Here is a 26,488-nt window from a genome sequence, read left to right as displayed (position 1 = left end):
AATGAGCTCATAGACCTTACCACATTCTTGGTTCGGGACCAGTACAGAACAAGGCGTTCCTAGTCATCGTCCAGTAAATGTGTCTCAGGAGAACGCAAGGGAATTTGTTGAGTTTCTTTGCCGGTGAAGTACGTTTTCTTCAGGTAATTCCGATACTGCCACCAAGCATTCTTGAAGATAGCAGAGGTATTAGCACAGGTTACCTCATCCTGAGTTTCCAAATTGGTCCTTCTCTATAGAGAAAAATGGGAAAATTTGCTGTATTATAACCATCATGGAGGTAGGATGTATGGGACAAAGCAAAGTAATTCCCATGAATAACATTACTTACACATAACTCCTGGACAAAACCTGCAACTGGCATTTTCCATCATCTTCAGTATAATATTTCCAAGATGGGAAGATACGCACATACGATTTAACAACATCAAATGCGATAGATGCTAAACTACGACTAGCTGGTTGTGCTTCCTCCACAGGAATAGGCGTACTAACTGGTGGAGTTGGGGTTCGCCGTGGTAGTACTAGCCCTTTGGGCACTGGAGCTGTCTTACTAACTGGTCTTGTTTGGGAGCTCTGTGGTGGAGATGGTGTTGTGTCAACAGGAACTGGGTTACTATCTGCTGGGGTTGGGGTTAGGTGGGTGAAGCTGGTTCTCTGTCCATCGCAGTAGGGGTACAATCTGCGAGTGTTTGGGTTATGTGTGGTAGGGCTGGTTCTCGTGCATGTACAACCGGTGTGCTATCTCCACCAAGAGGTAGCACTGTTTTATTTGAAGACCGTGTTTTTAGTCCGCTAGATGCTGGCATCACCCGCTCCAATTCAAATGGCTGATAAACAGGAAATATAGTTGAATGTACAGACATTGTATGAGAGACAGATGCAATAGATAGTGTGGAAAAAAGAGGGCATGAAATAGTTGACATGTATATTGTTTAACTAAAACGGATAGCATGACATAATTTCACATATATGATGTCTATCTAAATTGGATAGCATAGCATAACATAATTCAAAGTTATGATGAATAACTAAACAGGATCGCAAGACATAATTCACCTAGATGTTATCTAAGTAATCAGGATCGCATCATTTAATTCACATATGTGATTTATATGCTAAACAGAGGGCATTAGATATGATGTCTGAACTAAGAACATGGTGTTGAATATTGTGTATATGATGTATAAACTATGCAATGCAAGACACCATATGCATGATATGAGCAGTATAACCGTGCCAAGTTAGAGCATACACCTCGGTGGGGGAATAGGACTGGTCATCTGTCTCTGAATCCATCTCTAAGGAGCTATCGGGACCCAACAAGAGATCTGCTTCGACAGGTAGCACTGTCTGCTCTAAAGGCCTTGTTTTCACTCTAGATTTTTCAATCTCCCACCCAAATGGCTGATTCACAGGAAGAGTAGTTTAACGTACAAACATTGTCGACAAATGGAAATGTAATGAAGAAAAGGATGGGCAAGATATTATTCAAATATATGATGCCTGGTTAAACAGGATGACATTGCACATTTCACGTATATTATGGCTGGGTAAAACACATGAGACTGCATAATTCCCATATATGATATAGAAACTAAACAGATGGCATTACATAACATGTCTAAACTAAGCAAATGACATATATGATGTCAAAAGTAGGCACTGCAAGACAACATATGCATGATGACTAACATCATCAGGCCAAGGTAGAGCAAACACCTTCGGGGGTAAATAGGAGTGGTCAGCGGCGTCTAAATCCACCTTAGAACAGATATCTTCCTCTGGATTACAATCTGGAGAGGGGTGGGGAGGGTTTGCCATTGAACCCGCCATGGAGCGATGTCCGCATTACATTGTATTGCCGCGCAAAACTCTTCTCTTTTTCTCTACATGTTCAGCATGACTGTGTACAATATCTGACATGCATATGAAAAAAATATGGTGAGATTATGTAAGGAGAGCATGCAGAAATTTAGAGTGATGGTAACAACCAGTGGATGGATCCAAAAATAATGATAGCAGGCTGATGATTGCTTTAATTTAATAAAAGACAGATGATGATTGCTTTACTATTTGTTTCCCACCCAAGATGAACAACATAGGCATACCCTAGGTGAACCAGATATTAGACAGAGATACTATTCATTGCTTCCTCGATATGTGCCCCACAACTAATTTAGAACTCAAGTTTGAACATTAATTTGGACCTGACTTGGAGTCCAGGAGGTGAACAGGATGATAAAGTAGCAGGTAATTTTAAGCAGTGCATAACATAAGCAGAAACAAAAGAGTGCGACCTCTCTTGTGGACCTGTGTACTCCTCAGGTTCATCTGCTGAGTCGATGATGGTGATGCCGTTGCGGTGGGTGCCGGCGGAAGGGAAAGAGATCTGAGGCGGCGAAAGACGGTCAGGAGTCATGATGTCTGGTTTGGTGGATGTTTCTGTCGATGGAGCAGCTCAGTTGAGGTGGACGACGTCGCGGCAGGAGCAGGACAAACCACACAAAGTTCCCTTCGGCACCTACCTGTAACTGAAGTAATTCTGTAAGGGCTCATTTGGCTTGCATGATTCTAAAAACGCAGGGATAGGAAAAACACCGGAATAGGATAGGAATGCACATGGTAAGCAGAGCATTTGTAAACACGGGATTTCTATCAACTTGAGTGTTTGGTTTACAGGAATTGGAAGAGCAAAGGAATGCAAAGAAACATGGCCAAAATAAAGTGAAACCATATGAAAGCGTGTATAGTTAGAATGTTATTCTGCCACTAATGTACTTGGTCTTGTTTTCATGCATAGGATTTTGAAAAGTAGGTCCAGATGGATGTTTTGCTTCATTCCTTTCAACAAAATGCATGAATAATTGAATAGTAGAGTGCCATTGGAAAATTCCCTATTGCTATGTTTTTCCGTTGAACCAAAATAGCCCTAATGGATCGACATGAATGTATAGTAATAAGTGATGCAGTGTACAACCTCTTTGCCGTAGCCGTGTCGACCTCAGCATCATTGGGTTGGTCGCTGAAGCAGTTGAGGCAGAGGTGGCTGTCGGAGGTGTGGAGGAAGATATGAGGAATCTGTAGACGGCGTCCAGGGCATTGTTCTGTTGTGATGGATCGTTCTGTCGTTGGAGCAGCCCCGGTGAGCCGTAAGACGCCAAGGCTGAAGTAGCACAAGACAGACATCGTCAATCTCAAGTCGGATTCTAATAGCATCTCCAATAGATGATGTAAAATAGATGTAAAATTTACATCACCAAAAACCACCTGACTATGACAGATGAGGTAAAAACTATTGACTCTGAACTTAACTTTCGAAACTAAAATTTACTGTGGAATCTGAATGTTACTGTCGAAACTGAACACAATGGTAGCAGAGAGGCACTTGACATGTAGTTTAGGGAGGGCCTGCAGTTCATCTTCAACCTGCACCCCCCTGAGCCGCCAGCCACCACCGGCTGAACCGCCGGCCACAGCACCGCCTCTCCGCCCCGAAGCAACTCCCCACCACCGGTCCGCTGTCGCCCCGGCCCGCCCTATAGCCCCCCCGCCCCCACCCTGAACCCTAAGATAGATAGTGGGGTACCTCTCTGGCGAGCCCCCGTCCCCGCTGCGGGTGGTTCTTCCTTAACTCCGGCGATCCCCCCCACCCCCTGAAAATCGACTGACCCAAAAGTCGATTCAGTCGACTGAAGTGTAGCTAAATCGGAGCAGAGCAGCAACACGAGCGAGGGGGAGAGCAGCAGCAACATGAGCAAGCGAGCGAGATCCGGAGTAGCAGCAGCTGGGCGAGCGAGCGATCGAGCGAGAGCCGGAGCAGCAGCAGCAGATCCGGTTGGTATGGACGCTGCCACCGAAGGGGCCTCGCACTGAGGGAGAGCCGCCATGGAGATGTCGCCCGCGGCGCCGGCTTCAAGATAGCCGCTCCATGGGGGTGCGGGATGGAGCACCGTCGGCGCCGGGAGGTCGAGCCAAGGAGAACGTGCGATGCGATGAGTGTACAACCTCTTTGGTGGCGCCGAGTAGGCCCCGGCTTCGTCCGAGGAGTCGGTGAGGATGTTGCGGTTCCGGTGGAGCAGGTTAAGGCGACGCTGTGGGGATGGAGCAGCCGCGATAGATGAGGCGATCGTCGGAGCAGCTCCTTGGAGGTGGAGGACGGGGCGGCTGAACCGGCGGGACGACGAGATGGACGATGGATCCTCATCCGGGGAGGTGGACGAGGGACATCGAGCTGTTGCGGTGGATGACGTCGTCGGGGAAGAGGCTCCGGCTGGGCAACGGTGAGGTGGCAGACGGAGGAGGGTGGGGTTTCGCGGCTGGAGCGGAGAGGTTATGGCGGCCTGGGATTTCGAATGGCAAAAAGGAGGCGATGGGAGGGGGTGAACCATGACTTAGGGATGCGCTTGTCCAAAATGTAGGGTGTGTTACAAAAGTACCCCCCACCGATTTGAACTAGCGGCCCTTTCCGCTCAGGGTTAGAAGGGGGATTTCGCGTGTCGGGATTTGGCAGCTGGAGGGAGTTTTCGCGCGCGTTGTAATTTCGGGATAGCAAGGCGCGAGTTGTGAAGGCACCAGTTTTGGGAGCACGATATCTGAATTTTCGGGATATAACAAGGCACGGGTTGAATTTTAGGGACAAGCCTAACCTGTAATATTGTACTTGTACGTACCAAATCAATTCACACTTCCCTCAACCAAAAAGAAAACAAAAAAAACTATTCACACCACACAAAGAGAGAGTCTTGCCCCGTTTACTATAAAAATGCTATTCAAAGCTACTGCCTCCTTCCATCTATATAGGGCCTAATGCGTTTTTCGATGCTAACTTTGACCAAATATTAGAGCAATAATATATGACATGCAACTTACACAAAGCACACCGTTAAATTCGTCTGTGAAAGGTTCTTTCAATGATATAATTTTCACATTGTGCATGCCATGTACTATTAATCTTGTCAATAGTCAAAGGCGGTCTTAAAAAACGCATCACGCCCTATATAGATGGAAGGAGGGAGTATGAATCCATGTTATGTCCAATTAAATTTTTCGCTTGCTGTATAATGCATGTAACCTACTCATACCAACATTTTAGTACATTCCAAATGTCTATACTACCGCTACAATTCGAACTGAATTTGAATTCGTTTCTCTATTTCAATAAGAATCTACAATCATGATTGTTGCCAACTTCAACCATCATTCGTGTATTACCTTAATAACACACCACATGATTACTATAGAGATAGATATGAACTATGTGAACTACATGAACTCGAATTCTATTTTTTGAATACACTTGATGTTGATTCCAAATAATAGTACATTTGATGTACTAACTATATATTCATAATCTAAACCATGTTCCATACGTGTACACCGTGTTTATCACACATAGTGTAGTGCCCCGCCCCCTACATTATGACAAGTATTTAGACCTGAGCTGCAAAAGCCACACATTAGCCCAAATTATGATCAATGTTCTATATATTATACGTAGTACTAGCAAGATGCCCATGCATTCCACAGAACATCAACATGATCAAGGGGAGGCCTAATTTGCAAATATGGAGAGGGGTGTGGGTATCTTTTTTCAAAATTGCCATAGTTTCCTTCCTATCCGTCAGATATAAATCGGATGGCCTATATTGCAGGATGGCAGGCACACCATCATCAACAAATCCGTTTTTTATAAGAGTAGAGATAAAATATATTATATGTAGTATACCATGTTCATAAGCACACCATATGTATCACCGTTATATATATTCACACATGCGTCGGTTTAAAACACTATGATAAATTCTTCAAATATCCGAATTCGCTTTTTATAATGAAGTATGATCTCTATTCGTCTTTTACACCCACACAATCCTCTTATCTTTGTAGCTAGCTAGCGCTAACTTTCTCTCATGCATGCACACGCCCGCATCCCTCTCACCCTCCCTCAGCATTCTCTAGCTCCATCGCGCAAATTCGTCTTTTCACTTTAGGTCGTTCACCCACGGTGTGTGTAGGCCCCCCAGCTCCTTCTTTACGGCACACATCGATCAATATGCCTCTCTAGCCAGGTGTGCCTAGCACAAACACAATCTTCCCCTCTTCTCTTATCACCGTCCATGCCTCACTCCCACCACTCTTTTCATCGATCTCGTACTCGCACACTCCTTCCCCCTCGATATAGTACGAGTCTCGCACCACCTCCTAGATGCATCCCTCTCTCTATCCTTCTCCCCATGCCTCATTTGCTTCTAACACACACATGCATGTATACCGATCAATCTCCCAACATATACCTAGGTCGACTTTAACTATTCTCCCCATCGATCGACGTACCTCACAAGTTATGTCTCTCCTTTCTCCGACAAAGGACGATTGATCTTCCTATGTAGTTATGTCTGCTTACCACAGCCATATCGCCCCCTCATCATTCGTGCATGCCTCCTGACCCGTCTCTCACACGCACGTGCATAGAAAGGCAGCCATCCCCTCTCTTATTGATATTGCAGGCGTGCCCTCCGGTTGTCTAGCAAGCCTATCCCACCATTTGTTAGAAGCAACTCCACTACCACCCCCTCCAACACTCTAGCTCTGTCTCTCCCCCAACCTTATTCCTCTCCTACACATATGCATGGATGCCGATCGATCTCCCTTAATACATGAGGTAGATCGATCTCCATTAATACATGAGGTAGGCCTCTCTCCTCCTCCACACATATACCAGCCATTGTACCTCTATAGTTAATTAGGCCTCCCTCCCCCCCACCACACACCGATAGTCGAGCGCTATAGGTAGGTATCCATGCCATAGAGACAAACTGCACCTGTCCCCTCTCTCGTTCTAGTAGGCCAGCCACTCTATATCTTTGACGTGGGCACACACAAATTCGATGGCACTCTTTATCGACCGCGCGCGCACACACACACATCATCCCTCTCTTCGATTCTATGGACACCTCAAGTCGATGATACCTCCACTCTCTTCTCATGGATCGCCCCCTCTATATATATGATATATCCAGGACTCTATTTCACACACATTGCATATGTTACATTTTTTGATTGACCGCCAGCCCCCAAAAAAATCTCTCACGAACCCACACACTATATCTCTCTACATTTGTATCTCTCTCACACAACCCCACGTAGGTGGTGTACATATACAAGAAGAGAACAGGTGCACCGTGCACGTACTCACGCTTCGTTCCCAGCCACACCCGCGCGGGTACACGGTGGAGCTCATTTCTGTACGAAATGGCAGCCCACGTGCTAATTTGAACGCGTGTAGCGGTTGTTTACCTACGGAGGTCGTGTACTATGCGTGCACGAAACAAAGTTTGACTTGATGCGTTGGCACGTTATTTTTAAATAAAGTTATATCGCTCAATGGCACGTACACAGAATATAAAACAATTTTTATGGAGAAAAAGGTAGTCCGCTCAGCTGTATACAATGGAGCCTGCCTGCCTGGTTTGTCTCTCTTCACAGTATCTCACACAAGGCTGCGGTGGCCTCCCTCTCTCTCACTGTTGGTCACTGATCCGGCCACATCCCGTCCGCCGGCAGAATGGGAGAACGTGCATCGTTTCTCCATTCGACGGCGCCGAGGTAGCGCGTCCCGATCTGCGGTACACGCCGTTCTCTCTGACCAAGCTCCAGCGCCGTAGGGCCTACACCACCTGCTCGCTGCCGCAGTATGGGCAGATTCCGCCCGCCGCCGCTCACCTAGTTACATCCCGACGACCTCCAGGTATCCCCTCCAGCCTTGCTCCACTGCCCGTCTTCCCACGTCGCTGCATGTGGATCTTCCATAGTTCTTTGCCCAAAACGTAGCTCGTCCGGCGTACTTTCCATATTGCAATCTCGTCCTCACACCGTTTTAGACAAACACAACCGTGTTGTTATCTTCCCTTAGGACAAGGAATATGCTTCTTTTTTGTCGTCGCAACTGTCATCAACAATATTTGTCTTTTTACAAATTTCGAATGGGCATATTTTAGAGTGTAGATTCACTCATTTTGCTTCGTATGTGTACTCCCTCCGTTCCTAAATATTTGTCTTTCTAGAGATTTCAACAGGTGACTACATACGGAGCAAAATGAGTGAATCTACACTCTAAAATATGTCTATATACATCAGTATGTAGTAGTCCATTTGAATCTCTAAAAAGACAAATATTTGAGTAGTCACTCGTTGAAATCGCTAGAAAGACAAATACTCCGGAGTATATTTAAGAACGAGGGGGTAGTGCACAGCCGCATGGGAGACTCAGACCGGTCGTTGCGCCGCACTAATAGTGAGTAATGAGCAGTCAAATCATAAGCCCCATCTTTCCCACTGTAAGTTGCTCGGAAGAAGCAACCATCAATACGCTCTTCTTTGAATCCGCTCATACTACTCCATCCGTCACTGTTTATAGAGCGCACTTCAGAAAAAGAAAAAATCTCTAGGACCAAGGCAACTAGTGATCGGCCTGAAAAATAGCATTGGTAGTTATAGCACGGCGTCTATTACTAGAGGAAATAATGCGTACACACATGCATGCAGTGCTTCCACCCCTGCTACACACATGCATACACTTACTCCACTTCGTAGTACTACATCGAGAGAAAATTGTGGACTTGATTGTGGTTACCACGCCCTAATTAATTGAGCATTAAACCAAACACGTCTAAAGTCTCTCTGGTGGTGGAAATGCATTGAGAGAAATGCATCATAATGAAGTGTGCCCTATAAACTGTGATGGAGGGAGGAGTAGTATGAAGGTGCAAAACCAAGTACGCGTATGGCCAGTCGGTCAACGCACCTTCCTCTTGGCATATCACTGACATGTGGGACCGGAGTGTGAGCAGACCGATCTCAATTGACGGCAAAATGGCCAACCCGCCGTTCCTTGAGAGAGACGAGTAGCGAGAACACACAGACGGGCTTGCACGGAGGCCAAGATATATTCGAGCATGGTTGATCAATATCATCATTACATGTTGGGCTGCCGTTTTCCGCTCTTCTCCGGAATAAATGTGTACTTTATTAGAGATTAAAAAAAATAAGAGTACAGAGGATCCACCATGCGGTTGTAGTAGTACTACTCGTACTACTAAACCTTGTGCTTGGCTCTTTGCCTCTTCGTGAACTCGAACAATGATGGTACTCCACATGTTCGGTACTACAGTGTATGCCTCTGGCAATCTAACACCGAATGAACTGATGCATGTCCATCGCCTGGGCGAGGGTACGTTGCATTAGTCAAAAGGCGTAAGCGAGCTTCACCTTGTCCTGCAAGCTTCTCCTCATTCTGCGAGTTGACGGGACACACCAACAAGTAGTGCTAGTCCATACTCCCTCCTTTCCGGTTAATATGGCTTAATCTTTTTTGCGGGTAAATGAGAGAGCTTTTATTCATATATATGCATTCTTAGGACGACCAGCCAAGACACTGGTCACTAGGAAGCGAGGTACCCCGCAAAAAAAGAAGTAGGAAGCGAGGTGTTTCATCAAGCCAGCTCTCGGCCACATTCAAAGTGCAGCAAGCACGGTTCGCACAAAGATGCGCCGCAAGGTTTGCTGACCTGTTTACATGCTGAATAACAAAAAAAGAGGAAATATTACCGAGCGCTCCTATTTGTAACAGGATATGAGCCAGAATTAAGCGAGAATTGTGGCGAGTGTTCCATGCAATCAACTTCCATTATCACATGCAAGAACCCTCGAAGAGAACCAAATGTGTGGAAGATTGCTTTATCACATTTTGAAAATATAATAAGAGTGCAGACGCTCCTCCATCCGGTTCCTAGTACTAGTATAGTACATACCTCTATAGACTATAGTAGTAGTACTAGTAATTGTATACTTTGCGCTTGGCTGTTCGCCTCTTCGGGAAGTGCAACAATAATATTACTAGTATAGTGTATGCTTCTGGCAATCTGACACCGAATTAACTGTTGCACGTCCACCGCCTGAGCGAAGGAGAGCTTGCATTAGTCAAAAGTTTCTCCTTGTCCTGCGAGCCACCGCACGCAAGCATCTCCCGTCCTGCAAGCTTCTTCTTGTTCAGCAAGTTGACGGGACACAGCAAAGTAATGCTAGTCCATACTGCCTCCTCTCCGGTTAATATGGCTTAATTTCAAACGAGATAAATACACTGTCTGACACTGTATATTTGTAAAAATACGGTCAGTGGACTTCATAATACACTCATTGCGCTCAATATATACATTTTCCGGTGTTTATACGGTCACTAGCTCACCCTGGCTGAGTATCTGTGTGCATGCACGTGTAGGTTGAGCACTTGAGCGTGACCGTGTGTGTTTTGTCGTGTGCTCGGACATGCATGCATTAGGGCGTCGCGCGCGTTTTTGCGTCCATGTGTACGTGTGACTGTTGCATACACGTAGGGGGAGTACATGTAGGGGCCACTAAAGGAGCAGTCAAATCACATAGTAAGTTAGTAGGAAGAAGCAACCATCATTTCACTCTTCAATGACACGTATGCAATATAAAATGGTTGATATGGAGAGAAAAAGAAAATCACTATATATACACTAGCAGGAGCCTAAGCTACAAGCCTGCTTGCTTGGGTTGCTCTCTTCACAAGCATAGAACGACGGTGGCCACACCGCTGGTCACATATCCGGCCTGTTCCCGCAGCTGGGGGAAGGAAACAATGTTCTGCGTAGACGCGGTCGACATCGGCGAGCGAGAAAATCCACAGTCGGCGCGTCCCAATTGGGGGTCACCGCGGATGGGCTGATGCCGCATCCCAACCGCCCTTCTAGCTACAGCCCGACGTCCGTTTCGAAAATATTAGTGCATGTCAACAAAAATTATACTAGTATCGTTGTTCCGTTTCGAAAAAAGCATATAAGCTGTTACTTCTTACCCAAAGGATCTTTATATCCAACAGACACAAAATATCCATTCGACTGTTCGAAATTACTTTCACTACTGATCTGATGTCAGGTTATTGCTGCATCACCACAAAAGCTCACCATATCTTAAGCTAAAGTAGACCGAGCTAACCCCTATATTAGCATATTACTAAGATAAACAGAACGCACTGTAGAATAATTTAGGACGTGAGCTTGTCAATCTGAATGTGGAGGGACACCAGCTTAGCCCCGGCCAGCAGCTTGGGCGGAACTGTGAAGAAGGTCAGCTCCTGCACGGCGACATCGCCGGGATCCCTGCTGCTTATCACCTCCATTTCCACCTTGACGGCGTCGGTCCTGCCTTTGGGCTCCCCCGGCGGGCCGTTCGCCCACAGCTTGGCCACATAGTGCGGCAGTGGGGACGCCCCCGCTCTGATGCATACGACCGACATGGCGATAGGTGCGACGATGTCGAGCAAGCCGCCGACCAAGAAAAACGCGCGGCCGTCCTCCTCCGCGAACAGCAAGAGCCATGGCTCCAACAGTGGCACTTGCAGCTGGAGCGCCTTGCCGTACTGGATCCTGTGCACGAGCATGGGATGCACGGTGTCGATGTGGTGGGAGACCACTGGCGGCGGGCCTTCGTAGCCGCAAACGGGCACGGGGCATTTGCAGGGCGCGAGCGGACACACGCTCTGGTGATCCGCGAGCTTGTGGTAAGTGACGTAGAGCCCACAGCCTTCGTGCGGGCACTCCACCCTCACCGAGGAGAGGACGGCGTCCACCGCCGTGTTCCGCACGTCGAAGCCACTGCCGCACTCGCACTTCTGGCACTGACGCTGGTTCCCGGGGCGCTCGGCGCGGCAGTCCGCGCAAGCCAGGTGCCCTCCCTTGCACTGCACAAATCAGTCGAACAACACATCAATCAAGAAACCTGCACCTTGCTCGATCAGCCGAATGGACGAGGTGTATTCGAACCTCATACACTGGAGGCTTCAAGGGGCAGAGGCACAAGGGGCAGTGGAGCAAGGTGAGGTCCATCGAGACCATAGAGAGCTCCATCGTCGGGTCCTGTTCCATCTGCATGATCTCGCCCTCCTCGTGCACAACCATCTCTCGCTTTATTAGGGCCGGGGCATTACAAAGCTTTACCGTCACATATTCATACTACTTCAAGGTGCATTAAATCAACACATGAAAGTATCAAAAGGAGAGTCACGCATGCATGCATGCATTGTAATTAATGCATCGGTAAACGCAAATTATTGAAATATATCGAGTGCAGTGCTTTGATGTGTCGCGTCAACTCGTACAAGACCGAGAAGTTTGATTACTACAACGCCCTCTCGCCTTAACCGCACCTGCCTTTGGCTGCATGACAAGTGGGCCACCGACCTGTTGGGCCCACCTGTCATGGACGCAAAGGCATGAGCAGTAAGTCAATGAAGCTGCGTCCCTCCCTCGCCCATGAGCGTGGTGGCTGGCAGGACTAGGAGAAGCTTTCGTTCGCTACACGCTCTCCCTCCCGTACGCGGTCGACATGCAGCAGTTCAATCGGTGTCAGATGGCCAGAAGCATGCATACTGTAGTACTCCTCCACTACAGTAGTACTCCATCATTGTTCGACTTATCGAAGAGGCGAAGATCCAAGCGCAGCCCGGACGCTCATGTGGCAGTTTTATGTGTAGAGTAGTCTAGGATAGCGTGTACCGTGCATGTAAGCTTAAAATTGTTGGGGTCGGCTCCATGCTCTATTTTTTTATTAAAATAATCTTCTGGCCCTACCTGTCGTCCGAGTGATTCTAGTTTGCACGGTCATCTAACAGGATGTATATTTTAATTTGTGGTGGGGTAAATGTTAGAGGTTGCAGCAAATGGAGTATTGTACACTGCGGGTCTTTCAGCCAAGTTTAGAGGCAACCATGTGGGGCCAGTGCTATGATGTGTCGCGTCAGCTCGTACAACGAGGAGAAGCTTGATTTTACTACTACATGCCTTCTCCCTCGCCCATGCGCGCGGTGGCTTGCAGACGAGGACATGCTTTTGCTTATAGTACTACAACAAGCTATCCATCCCGCTCGCGGTGGACGGACATGCAGCAGTCGATTCGATAATGTAGAAGCAGTAGTAGTAACATCATTGTTCGTCTTCTCGAAGAGGCGAAGAGCCAAGTGCAACCCGAACGTGGCAGTTGCGAACCTTGGAGCACGCATATATCCAGGCTCTTGCATGAGACAAAATTGCTATGTGAGCCCACTATTGTAGTACTCCCTCCATCCGGAAATACTTGTCATCAAAATGAATAAAAGGGGATGTATCTAGATGTATATTAGTTCTAGATACATCTTTTTTATCCATTTTGATGACAAGTATTTTCAGACAGAGGGAGTACTTGCTAGTATAGCCCTGTAAACCAGAAAGGAGTATTTGCCTTTCTAGAGATTTCAACAAGTGACTAGACTACACCGAGACGGAGTACATATGGAGCAAAATGAGTGAATCTACACCGTAAATAAATATGTAGTTCTCTCGTTTTCCTCTCGGCCTTGGTCGCGGTGCACAATATTGAGTATACTAGTAGTATCATCTTGAAATTTACAAAGTCACCATCGGCACCTCGTCATCGACGGGAACGTCTCCTGACACGCGATAGACGCGAGCGGCAGTCGCCTCCATAGGTGCTTGAATGCCAAGGAGGGAGAGGGTAGCAGTTCCCGAGATGTTGAACGGTCAATGATGCATCCTCAAATTACTCTACATGCAGAGGGAATTAATTGGAGAAGCAGAATAGAGCCAGCACAATGTGAATGCAACAGAGTTTGGATTCTCATATAAAGGCGCCCCACCGCTCCAATCCATCTACTCCTTAGTATCTGCGCAACACTGCTCACTCAAATCCAAGACCAAGTGACCAGATGCCAGAAGCACCTACAGAGGCGATGGTCGCGAGCGGCAGTCGGCTGTGCCAAATCATCCAAGGCACCGGCCTGCAGCCCCGCACCGCGCAGCGTTTCTAGACAGTGCTGGCGACCGCCGGTGTCGTAGCCCTCGCCGATGCCGGCTTCGCCTCTCGCATGGACGACATGATGGTCAACTCCATCCGCAAGTTCGCCACCGTCAAGAAGCGTGTAGCGAAAGCTCCTACTAGTCCTGCCAGCCACCACGCTCATGCGCGAGGGAGGGATGCAGCTTCATTGACTTACTGCTCCTGCCTTTGCGTCTATGATAGGTGGGCCCAACAGGTGGTTGGCCCACCTGTCATGCAGCCAAAGGCAGGTGCAGTTAAGGCACCGGAGCTCAGTCTGCGAGTGAGAGGGCGTTGTAGTAATCAAACTTCTCGGTCTTCTACGAGTTGACGCGACACATCAAAGCACTGCACTCGATATAAGTCTTTTTACACATTTCAAATGGACTACTACATACGGATGTATGTAGACATATTTTGCTTCGTATGTAGTCACTTGTTGCAATCTCTAAAAAGACTTATATTTGGAAATGGGGGGAGTACAACGCATGCATGCATGCCGTGACGTCCCTTTTGATACTTGCATGTTTTGATTAGATGCACCTTGCCAAATTTTGACTATAAATATAACTAACCAAATTTTCATGCATGTCACAAAAAATTACGAGGCTGTTTGGATCGTGACTATGTCTGTCTTATGTTGCCACATTATTTTTCCCACACTTCCACACTTGCCTAACTTGAGTTGCTCAAATTGTCAGACACACTTCGGCTTGCCTAAGGGAACCTTGCCACACCTTTTGTGTTTATGACATGTGGGGTTCAGTGCTAATAAAAAAATCTTGTCTTAGGTGTGGCTAATAAAAAAGACTTATATTTAGGAACGGAGGGAGTAGAAAATATAAATAATAATGCGTGTTGGGGCAACCCACATTTCCGATAATTTTAGCCATGGGCTTGTTCACAATTTTTACGAGGGGGTGGTTGTTCATTTAATGGAAGGACTTGTACCAGACTTGAACGATACAAAGTGCGACCTGGCACATCGTAACAGCACTTGGAACAAGCGGGTAGCTATCTCAAAAAACAAACAACAACTAAAAATACGGCGACCTGGCACATAGTACACAATTTTAAACAATTGTTTTGATGGAGTGAAAAAGAAAAACTACCCCACTACGTATATATAGGCTGGAGCCTCCGCGCTTGCTTGCTAGGGTTGCTCTATACACACACTCTCATCCTCTCCAGATCTAAACAAGATAGGGGTGGTAACACTATCTTTCTCCCTTCAAAAAACACTTTCTGTCTATCCTCACTGCTGGTTACAAATCCAGACGTATCCCCCTCCGTCGGTGAAGGGGAGGAGGGGCAGCGTTTAGGCCGTCGTCGACAGCGAGGGAGGAGACCCACTGTCGGCCGCACCGTTATCTCTGGCTGAGAGCCGGCGCGGGAGGTCCTCCGATTCCTTCGTCGTTGCCCTAGTGTGGGCGGATCCGGCCTACCGCCGCCCACCTATCCACATCCCGAAGACCTTCAGGTATATCTTCCTTCGAAACCGCCATAGCTCTACTTCCCGAGCTCGCTACGTCGCTGCATGTGCATCATTTTCTACCTCTCAGCCCCTCTCGATCGGATGGTCCAACGTTTCCTATTTTTTTTCTTCTATTGTTAGAGGTAAAGCTATTTCATGGAGTCGAATCTTGTACTTGGTTCAAACAAGAAATAAAGTGGGGGTGGGGGAATTTAGTATGTAGTACATCAGACCTGGTACAAACAGGAAGGAAAGGGGGTGAAAGTAGTACAGACTGGTCATCCAACCGGTCTCTTGGTCGAAAAGGGAAATATAGGGGTAACGCTGTACACAGTGGTATGAGCAGGACTAGATTTGCTATCCACACATAGGAGTAGGTGGCTAGAGTGAACAAAAATGGGACCAACCCAGATATGTTTCTTGGATGTTTGTTTCTCGGGGCAACAAACTATGAATCACCACTTTATGCCCCTTTTTAGGTACATGGTGCTGGACTGCTGGTGCACCCACTGTCCCATGCCCTTATACCAAATATTTAGCTGTTCTTAATCAAATGCCCCTGGTAAAAATGAAGCCATGCCACTGTTATAAGCCATGACAAGTTTAGCCAAATGTTTTTGCCTGTAATTGTTTGAGACTCTGACTGTTTCCTCTGTAGCTTTTTGTGCAAACAGGGATATCCATTTCACCTGGTTGCAGTTGTGACCTTTTGGTGCACTGCACAAAACTCTTCTTAAAAGAAGTGACTTTTGTGCTGTTTAATTGGAATGTCAGAAAGGAACAGTTGGTTCATTTCGGTGGAACTGCACAAAGGGAGATCTGTGTTGCAATCCTCATCATCCATATTGGCACCATAACCTTCCTTTAGGTAAGAATGATATTTAATGCATGTGTTCATCTCTATTTTGCGACTGCCATGAGAAAATAATGCTATTTTCTACTAGTACACTTGTACTCCCTCACTGACAAAACCAATTCTGAAATAGAAGGCCAATCATGTACTTGGTTTCACCAACTAGTGAGGAGAATGAGAAACAGAGCATGAAGAGGAAGAAGAAGAGTAAACAGTGCCAAGGCGATCTTGCTAAAGCCAGAGGCCTCAGTCGACGCCATTCAAGGGCTCTGGCAACGACTACCTTACATGTGAGACGATCCTCCAGGGAGTCCTTCCACTTCTGCTGTCTCACTTAATTAATTAAGAGTACTTAAGTACCACTAATTTATTGCTGCCTAATTTTCCTGTCGGAGTTAAACAAATCTTTAGTAGCACCCTATGCTGATTCATGTACGTGTGTTTGTTTGTCTATGGAGGTGAATCATGTGGTGGAGCAGGGAGGGTATGCTAACTTTACCCATTAAGATAATGAGGGTGCTTCTATTTGTTAGTGTATGTTTCATCAACTAGTCCCACTATTACCGTAATCTCACTCTCTCAATATATGTGCCAACAGGGATGCTCGATTTTGGTGGAACTGCACAAAAACTTTGGGTGCTTCATTGCCTCGACAGCTTCCTCCCTTTCCTGTTAGTCGCTAATCTCGGCTTGCATTCTTCTTTTGCTGTCAGTCGCTTGGCTTATCACGGCTTCCAGTCAAAGGAAATAGTAATTGATATGCTACCTCACACAGGTTGGTACTGGTCTTTATCCTTATTATTGTGCTTGTCATATGTATTGATAATTTGGTATTGTGCTACTGTTTGCCGATTTCATAAAGGAGTAACTTGGAGCCTGAACTCACAGGCAAATCATTACATCGGGTGATTTCAGTAGAACTGCACAAAAAGATCAGATGGACAGGTACTTATGCTGCTGCTATGTACTCCAAAGTTCACTCAGACAAGCATCGATGTTGACAATAAGAAGTGCCTATATTCATTCAAGTATCAACCTGCGTCAACCAATTGTCAAACTCCAAGTATTAGGAGAGCGAACGCCAAAAATATTGCTTGGCGCATAGCCCAGAAAAATGCAGTCCAGTCTTTGGTCTCAACTTGTGCCTTTTGGTTATCGGCACATATGGTAGCGAACTATATGGCATGGAGTCTAAAGATTCCAGACAAGTTGGTTGACGCGTATATTCATCTAGCACTTAATTAGTCTGCACACCAGGGATTCTCCATTTCAATTGAGCTGCACAAAAAATTTGGGTGGTTCATTTTCTCAACCGCCTCCTTTCTCCTCTGCAATGTAGAATTTTGGCGAGCTACAGGACCAAGATGAGCCAGTAAACTAGTTGGATGAAAGTAGTGGCCAAGTTCTCAAACCTCCCTCGGCATGAGGCCACTATTTGAGGGTAAACCTACAAGCAAAGTTCAGATTGTCTGTGTTGCCTCTTATCTACTCGAAAGTTTACTCGTGCAAGCATTAATTTTAGCAAGAAGTACCTCCGACTGAACACCATTTACCAGTCTGCAATGTAGAATTTTGGCGAGCTACAGGACCAAGATGAGCCAGTAAACTAGTTGGATGAAAGTAGTGGCCAAGTTGCTCAAACCTCCCTCGGCACGAGGCCACAATTTGAGGATAAACCTACAAGCAAAGTTCAGATTGTCTGTGCTGCCTCTTATGTACTTGAAAGTTTACTCGTACAAGCATTAATTTTAGCAAGAAGTACCTCCGACTGAACACCATTTACCAGTCTGTACCCTAGGTAATTAAAGTTCGTCCATGGATCATATTGGCTGTGATCTCAATCATTTTATATGCATAAACATACTGAACATGTGTATATCTGAATCTTCTTGTGAATTATCTATGAATATTGTTGTGTAATCTATCAATCATTTGGATCCATAGACATGCCGAACTTGTGTATATATGAATCTTTTGAGTTGTTGATAGTGAATGTTTGCTATGAATATGACCGTGTCCTGTGAACCTGAGTTTGATACGAATGTTTACCTTTTATGTTGTGCTTGCGTGTGAATTTGTTAGTATGCCTACTGTGGGGTATGTGACGTGTGGGTGTCAATGGCACACCTTCTTCCCGAGAAGAATTGCACCTACTTTGTTAGGGTAGCAACGGCGCATCAGCTCTTTTTAATCTTTTTGCTCTGTCTTGCCCCCTCCCCCGCTCAACTCCTGCCGTAATGTTTTCGGCCTCAAAACAAACATAGTACTGCATTGTTTTTGGGGCTTGATGAAAAATAGAGTGCTGGTTTCTATAGGTTGGCCCACCCAGCAAATTGGCTGCTGGTCCACCACGGACTGGGAGGCTAAAAATACAAGTTTTATGGTGCAGAGGCAAGTAAAAAAACGCCATCGAGAGCCATCCACTGAAGAAAAAAAGTGCTCCTGATGTGCTTCTTCAGTCGTGCTGCCGGCCCCCTCTTTAATCCAGTTCGCTCGGGGATCTGGTATCATTTTTTCCAGAGGGCGAACAAGTATCAGCTAGGCCTAGGTTTTGTATTTTAACATGCGTAGCCCAAGACATACGGTGACAGTGGTTTCAACTTATTTTTTGAGGTCCATACCGGCCTATGGGATTTTTCTTAAAGATCGGCAGCCCAATGTATTTTTTAACCACATTATATATATTTATATTATTACTATTATCGTATATTTTATAGAGAGTTATATATACATTATAAAAACATCCCACGTGTTATTAACTTATAAAAGTAAATGTTTAACAGAAGTTGGCAAGGAAAATCCTGGTTGTTTTTGACTCACAGGCTAGGAAAATCCTGGTGATTGTGTACAAAAGCTTGCGAAGATTTTGAGGACCAATGTAATAATAACGCGCTCATTTTTATTTTGAGCAATAACTCGCTAATTTGTTAATTATGTATATAAAAATGTGCCTCTCCGGTTTATTTTTTATATTAATTGCTCCTTCTAACATAACATTATATATATAACGAGCCCAGCTAATTCGTGTATTTGAAGGAAGTGCAAATGGGCTGGGATTTCTTACATAATATAAATGGGCTGCATTGACGCGAAATTATTTGTTCACCCAGCCCAGCAAATGGACTGTAGATTCTAGAAAACATGGGTTAAATATATGCCACATTTTTGCAGGCTGACATGTGTGCCAATAGGTTGAAGCCTACACAGGGCGTTGTCAACTTGGTCGGCATGCACCTTCAATCTCTCATCTTCTTCTTCCAGCATCGCTGGGACCGCCTGGTCCGGCCTCTGGTGGCTAGCGGCTCTCCTTAGCACGCATCGCTGCGAAGCGCTACCCAACCGCCGGCCAGGCTATCCCTCCACCCCTCCACACCTCCTATTATTCTCCACCGACTGCAGTCCCATGCCAACTCCAATGCCGCGTCTTCCCATCTCCGAGTCGTTCCCGTCCGGGGCCTCGCCGTCGTCCACCGCCTCGCTGCGCTCGGTGCGGCGTGGTCAACAAACGAGAGTCATCGGAAGAGGATTGTACGTGGAGAGCCTGACGCCTGGGACCCACGAGGTCCATGGTCGCACACAAGGAAAGTTCCTCCTTATTGAGCTGAAAAAAAATCTTTCCTCCACCTGACAGCTGGGACCCACCGGCTGTATCTTCGCACAGAAGGAAGTGCCTCCATGTTATGCGAAAAAATTATTCCTCCCGTTGACAGCTGGGACCCGTCCGATTTGGTGGCTGACTTGTGGGCCTACTAAGCGGACGTGTACGCAGGGCTTTGTCAACTTAATCAACCAATGATTCTAGCAGCTGAACCGCTGGATGTTAATCCAACAGCCGTGCTCCTTCTTCAACCTCTGTTCTTGCTCCTGTCTCCCGTGGGTGGCACCGCGGCTGTGCTACCGCGCACCCGAACCAGTCAAGTTTCCCACTCCTCTCCATCTGCGAATCCACTGCCCCGTCATCCGCATCTCCGGGTCGTTCCAATCTGGGGCCTCGCCGTTGTCCACCGGCCTTTGGTGTGCTCGGCACGGTGTGGTCAACGTGGTCAACAACTAAGAGTCATCGGAAGATGACCGTACATGAGAGGCTGACAGTGGGGATGCACCACGCCCATGGACGCATGCATGCAACGGAACGCGGCGTGGTCAACGTGGTCAAGGAACGACTTCCATCGGAAGTGTACTGTACGTGGAGAGGCTGACAGCTGGGGCCATGGCCGCAGCAAGGAAGTGCCTCCTTATTACGCGGAAAGTAATGATTCCTCCACCTAACAGTAGGGACCCACCGGATGGGCCACCGTATTTTGCAAAAAAATGTTTCCCCCTGACAGCTGGGGCCCACCGGACGGGTCACCGTATTTCATGAAAAAACGTTTCCCCCTGACAGCTGGGGCCCACCGGACGGGTCACCGGAGGTTGCATGGCAGTATATCTCGGAATGGCTATGGAAATGCCATAATAGGTAGGTATGGTGGCTGTTTTGAGGAAGATATAAGGAGGTTTATGTGTGATAGAGCATATCGTATCACGGGGTTGGGATGCACCTGTGAAGTTTGCACCAACTCTTGAGGTGAGAAAGGGCAATGCACGGTACCGAAGAGGCTAGCAATGATGGAAGGGTGAGTGTGCGTATAATCCATGGACTCAACATTAGTCATAAAGAACTCACATACTTATTGCAAAAATCTATTAGTCATCAAAAAAAGTACTATGCGCATGCTCCTAGGGGGATAGATTGGTAGGAAAAGACCATCGCTCGTCCCCGACCGCCACTCATAAGGAAGACAATCAATAAATAAATCATGCTCCAACTTCGTTACATAACGGTTCACCATACGTGCATGCTACGGGAATCACAAACCTCAATCATGTTTTTCTACGATCCACAACTACCCACTAGCATGACTCTAATATCACCATCTTTATATCGCAAAACTATGGCAAGGAATCAAACATATCATATTCAGTGATCTACAAGTTTTATGTAGGATTTTATGACTAACCATGTGAATGACCAGTTCCTGTCATCTCTCTAAATAGATATAAGTGAAGCAAGAGAGTTTAATTCTTTCTACAAAAGATATGCCCATGCTCTAACAAATATAAATGAAGCAAAAGAGCATTCTACAAATGACGGTTGTCTAAGTAAAGAGAAACAGGCAATCCAAACTTCAAATGATATAAGTGAAGCACATGAAGCATTCTATAAAGCCATACTCAAAAGATATAAGTGAAGTGCAATGAGCATTCTATAAATCAACCAAGGACTATCTCAAACCAGCATGGTGCATAAAAGAAAAAAAATGAAAATTAAAGCAAAAGACGCTCCAAGATTTGCACATATCGCATGAACGAAACGAATCCAAAAACATACCGATACTTGTTGAAGAAAGAGGGGATGCCTTCCGGGGCATCCCCAAGCTTAGATGCTTGAGTCTCCTTGAATATTTACTTGGGGTGCCTCGGGCATCCCCAAGCTTGAGCTCTTGCCTCTCTTCCTTCTTCTCACATCGAGACCTTCTCGATCATCGAACACTTCATCCACACAAAACTTCAACAGAAAACTCGGTAAGATGCGTTAGTATAATAAAGAAAATCACTACTCTAAGTACTGTTGGAAACCAATTCATATTTTGTTTTTACATTGTGTCTACTGTCATATAACTTTTCTATGTCTTAATCCACTGATATAAATCGATAGTTTCATCAAAACAAGCAAACTATGCATCAAAAACAGAATCTGTCTAAAACAGAACAGTCTGTAATAATCTGAACATTCACCATACTTCTGATACTTGAAAAATTCTTCCAAAATTAGGAAAAATAAAAAATTTCTATATAAAGGCAGTGCAAAAAGTTTCAGAACCGTTTGACGTTCCAGTAAAAAAATAAAAATCGCGCACTACAGCCAAAGTTTCTGTCCTGCACTGTACAAACCAACAAGCATTGTAAACATCCTAAAGGCAAACCTTGGCACATTATTTTTATTTTTAAACTTTATAAAAGCACACAACAGAAATAAATGACTCTCTAAAACTTCCGGGTTGTCTCCCTGGCAGCGCTTTCTTTAAAGCCATTAAGCTAGGCATATAGTGCTCAAGTAGTGAATCCACCCGGATCCCAAGGTATATCAAAGCCATTTTTAATTAACAATGATTTGTGATTTAGTAGTGAGCACAAAGTAACATATATCAAGCAATGACGAAGTCTAACTCTCTTCCTATGCATCGGCATGTCATAAAAGAACAAGTCATGCACACATAGTAAAGGCCAATGCATAGTATAAACAGTTTCTTGCAATTTTATCATATTGGAAACATAGAGAGGTGGAGATATAGTTCCTCTCTCATAATAATTGCAAGTAGGAGCAGAAAGCACATGCATATTATATCTATCAAAATCATCATGTGCAATGGTAAAAGGCAACCCATCAATATAATCCTTAATAAGGGCAAACTTCTCCGATATAGTGTAATCGGGAGAATTCAAAAAGATAATAGGACTATCATGCATGGGTGCAATAGCAACAATTTCATGTTTAACATAAGGAACTATAGCAAGTTCATCTCCATAAGCATAATTCATATTGGCATCTTGGCCACAAGCATAGCAAGCATCATCAAAAAGGGATATTTCAAGAGAATCAACGGGATCATAACAATCATCATAGCAATCATCCTTCGGTAAGCACGAAGGGAATTTAAACAATGTATGAGTTGGAGGGTTACTCTCATTAGAAGGTGGGCACGGGTAGATAATCCGCTCTTCCTCCTTTTGTTCTTCGCTCTCCTCATCATCTTTTTCATCCAATGAGCTCATAGTTTCATCAACTTCTTCTTCCATAGACTCCTGCAAAATATTAGTCTCTTCTTGGACAGCGGAGTAGTCCTCAATATATGGTTCAACATAGGCATTAGAAGCATAATTATCATAGCAATATTTAAGTATGGCAAAATTTTCAGATTTGTAAAGAGTAGCACCATACTTTTCAATCAAAGAAGCAATTTCATAAGGACCCTTAAAAGTAAAAAATTCTTCAATTTGTTGAACATCATAGTAACTATAAACACCTTTAGCATATGAAGATACAATTCCATTATCACTAAACTCACATTGATAGGGAAGGTGTTTCTTAGGGTTTTCAGAACAACAAGTAAAATCATATATTTCACATAAATTCCAAGCATAGCATTGCAAACGATGAATTTGACCCAATAGAATTTTATAACTAAAAATAGAAAACAACTAAGAACAGCAAATAAAAATTACTTAGTGATAAAGCAAACAAGCACACACGAGAATATTCACCCCACGCTATGACTCCCCGGCAATGGCGCCAGAAAAAGGTCTTGATAACCCACAAGTATAGGGGATCAATTGTAGCCTCTTTCGATAAGTAAGAGTGTCGAACCCAATGAGGAGCTAAAGGTAGAACAAATATTCCCTCAAGTTCTATCGACCACCGATACAACTCTTCGCACGCTTGACGTTCGCTTTACCTAGAACAAGTATAAAACTAGAAGTACTTTGTAGGTGTTTTTGGATAGGTTTGCAAGATAATAAAGAGCGCGAGAATAAAAACTAGGGGCTGTTTAGATAAAAACACAATAAAGTAAATATAGCGAGTGTGGAAAATTAGTGGTAGGAGTTGCGAAATTGTCCCTAAGCAATTGACTACTTTACTAGACCGATAGCAAGTTTTATGTGGGAGAGGCCACTGCTAGCATGTCATCCCTTACTTGGAATTCTATGCACTTATGATTGGAACTATTAGCAAGCATCCACAACTACCAAAATTCATTAAGGTAAAACCCAACCATAGCATTAAGATATATTTGTCCTCCTTCAATCCCGTATGCATCAATTTCTATGCTAGGTTGAAGCTTCTGTCACTCTTGCCCTCCAATACATAGTCCTATCATCAAACAACTAACCCTATGGTGTGATCCACGCGCGCGCTCAAATGATGGGCACCAAAGGACAGCAACATAACCACAAGCAAATTAAATCAATCATAGAAATTCATCAACCACCAATAGGACAACGAAAATCTACTCAGACATCATAGGATGGCAACACATCATTGGATAATAATATGAAGCATGAAGCACCATGTTCAAGTAGAGGGTAGAGTGGGTTGCGGGAGAGTGGACCGCTGTAGATAGAGGGGGGAAGGTGATGGAGATGTTGGTGAAGATGGCGGAGGTGTTGGTGAAGATTGCGGTGATGATGATGGCCCCCGGCGGCATTCCGGCGCCACCGGAAGCGAGGGGGAGAGAGCCCCCTCCTTCTTCTTCTTCCTTGACCTTCTCCCTTGATGGGAGAAGGGTTTCCCCTCTGGTCCATGGTCTCCATGGAGTGGGAGGGGCGAGAGCCCCTCCGAGATTGGATCTGTCTCTCTGTCTCTCTCTGTTTCTGTGTTCTCCTCTCTGCCCTTTCACCGTTTCATGTATATATGGAGATCCGTAACTCTGATTGGACTGAAATCTTCGCCGTGATTTTTTTCTTCCAAAAATTAGCTTTCTTGCGGCCGAAGAAGGGTATCAACCGCCTTACGGGTGGCCCACGAGGGTTAGGGGCGCGCCCCCTGCCTCGTGGCCACCTCGGGCACCGTTTCACGTTGATCTTTCTCCCAGATTTTCCAAATATTCCAAAAATAAGCTCCGTCGGTTTTTATCCTGTTTGGATTCCGTTTGATATAGATATTCTGCGAAACCAAAAACATGCAACAGAAAGGAACTGGCACTGGGCACTGGATCAATATGTTAGTCCCAAAAATAATATATAAAGTTGCCAAAAGTATATGAAAGTTGTGTAATATTGGCATGGAACAATCAAAAATTATAGATACGACGGAGACGTACCAGCGTGCTCCTGCCTCCCGTGGCCGGCTGTGATGCCGCGGAGGCCTCACCACCCCTACTACTCCCACCGCTAGCCAGGCCATCCCTCTACTCACCCACATCCCCTGTTATTCTGCGGCGACGGCAGCCTCACACCGCAGCCGAACCAGTGAACCCTCGTACTCCTCTCCGCACGGGCTTCCACTGCCGCGTCTTCCCCGGCTCCGCGTCGTCACCTTCCTAGGCCTCGCCGTCGTCCACCGCCCTGGTGCTCTCGGTGCGGCATGGTCAACATGGTCAAGGAACGACTTCCATCGGAAGAGTACTGTACGTGGAGAGGCTGACAGCTGGGTCCACGGCGGCCGCAAGGAAGTGCCTCCTTATTACGCGCAAAATAATTATTCCTCCACCTGACAGCAGGGACCCATCGGACGGGCCACCATATTTTGCGAAAAAAACGTTTCCCCTTGACTGCTGAGACCCACCAGCTACATCTTCGCATTCAAGGAAGGCCTGACAGCTGGGACCCACCTGGTGGAAGCGTACGTAGCATTGTCATTCTGGTCGCGAACGTGTACGTACATACTGGTCGATGTAGAGGCACGCACGTAGCATGTATACGTACGTACAGCGGCCAGGGTGCAAGAAAGTAAATACGGCCACATACGTACATACGGGCGGGGTCTCGAACGCCTACTCGCGCGTACGTACGTCCGGGGCTCGTGTACACGGCTGGGTCGGAACAGAGAAACATCGTCGTCGTTGTGTTCATGGGGAGCCAACCGGCTGGGTCGGAATGGAATGCGTCGTCGTTTTCATTGGGAGGGCTTGGACGCAACAGCCGATGGAAACGAGGCCTGGCGTACTGTAGAACGGAGGAAACGGCCTTGTGTTCGACCGGCCACGGTCGAAACGGGATCCTGTTCATCCGGATGGGTCTGGCGTATCGCAGAACGGAGGAAACGGACCTCCTACGGTCAAAACGGGGGTCATGTTGATCGGGAGGGGTGTGGCGTACCGCAAAACGGAAGAAACCGACTTGTGTTGGAGCGCTACAGTCGAAACGGGGGTCCTGTTCATCGGGAGGGGTGCGGCGTACCGCAAAACGGGACTCCACGGGATTCTGTTCATCTCCACCGTTGACCCCCTCCAGCCTCCACGGGCTACTGTTCATCCACCGTCGACCTCCTCCAGCCTCCACCTGCGACTATTCATCCATGGGCTCCTGTTCATCCAGCCTCCACCGTGCGCTACTCCACCGGCTACTGTTCAACCAGGCCTCTCCACGGGCTCCTGTTCAACCACCCCTCGACGGTTCATCAAGCCCTCCAACATCTACTGTTCATCTAGCCCTCCACGGGGTGGTCCTGTTCATCCAGCCCTCCACGGTGTCCTGTTCATCCAGCCCCAACCGACTCGATCGATCGG

The sequence above is a fragment of the Triticum aestivum genome, chromosome 1D, assembly GCF_018294505.1.
Source record: "Triticum aestivum cultivar Chinese Spring chromosome 1D, IWGSC CS RefSeq v2.1, whole genome shotgun sequence".
Classification (NCBI taxonomy): Eukaryota; Viridiplantae; Streptophyta; class Magnoliopsida; order Poales; family Poaceae; genus Triticum; species Triticum aestivum.
Note: the sequence above shows the minus strand (reverse complement) of the source record.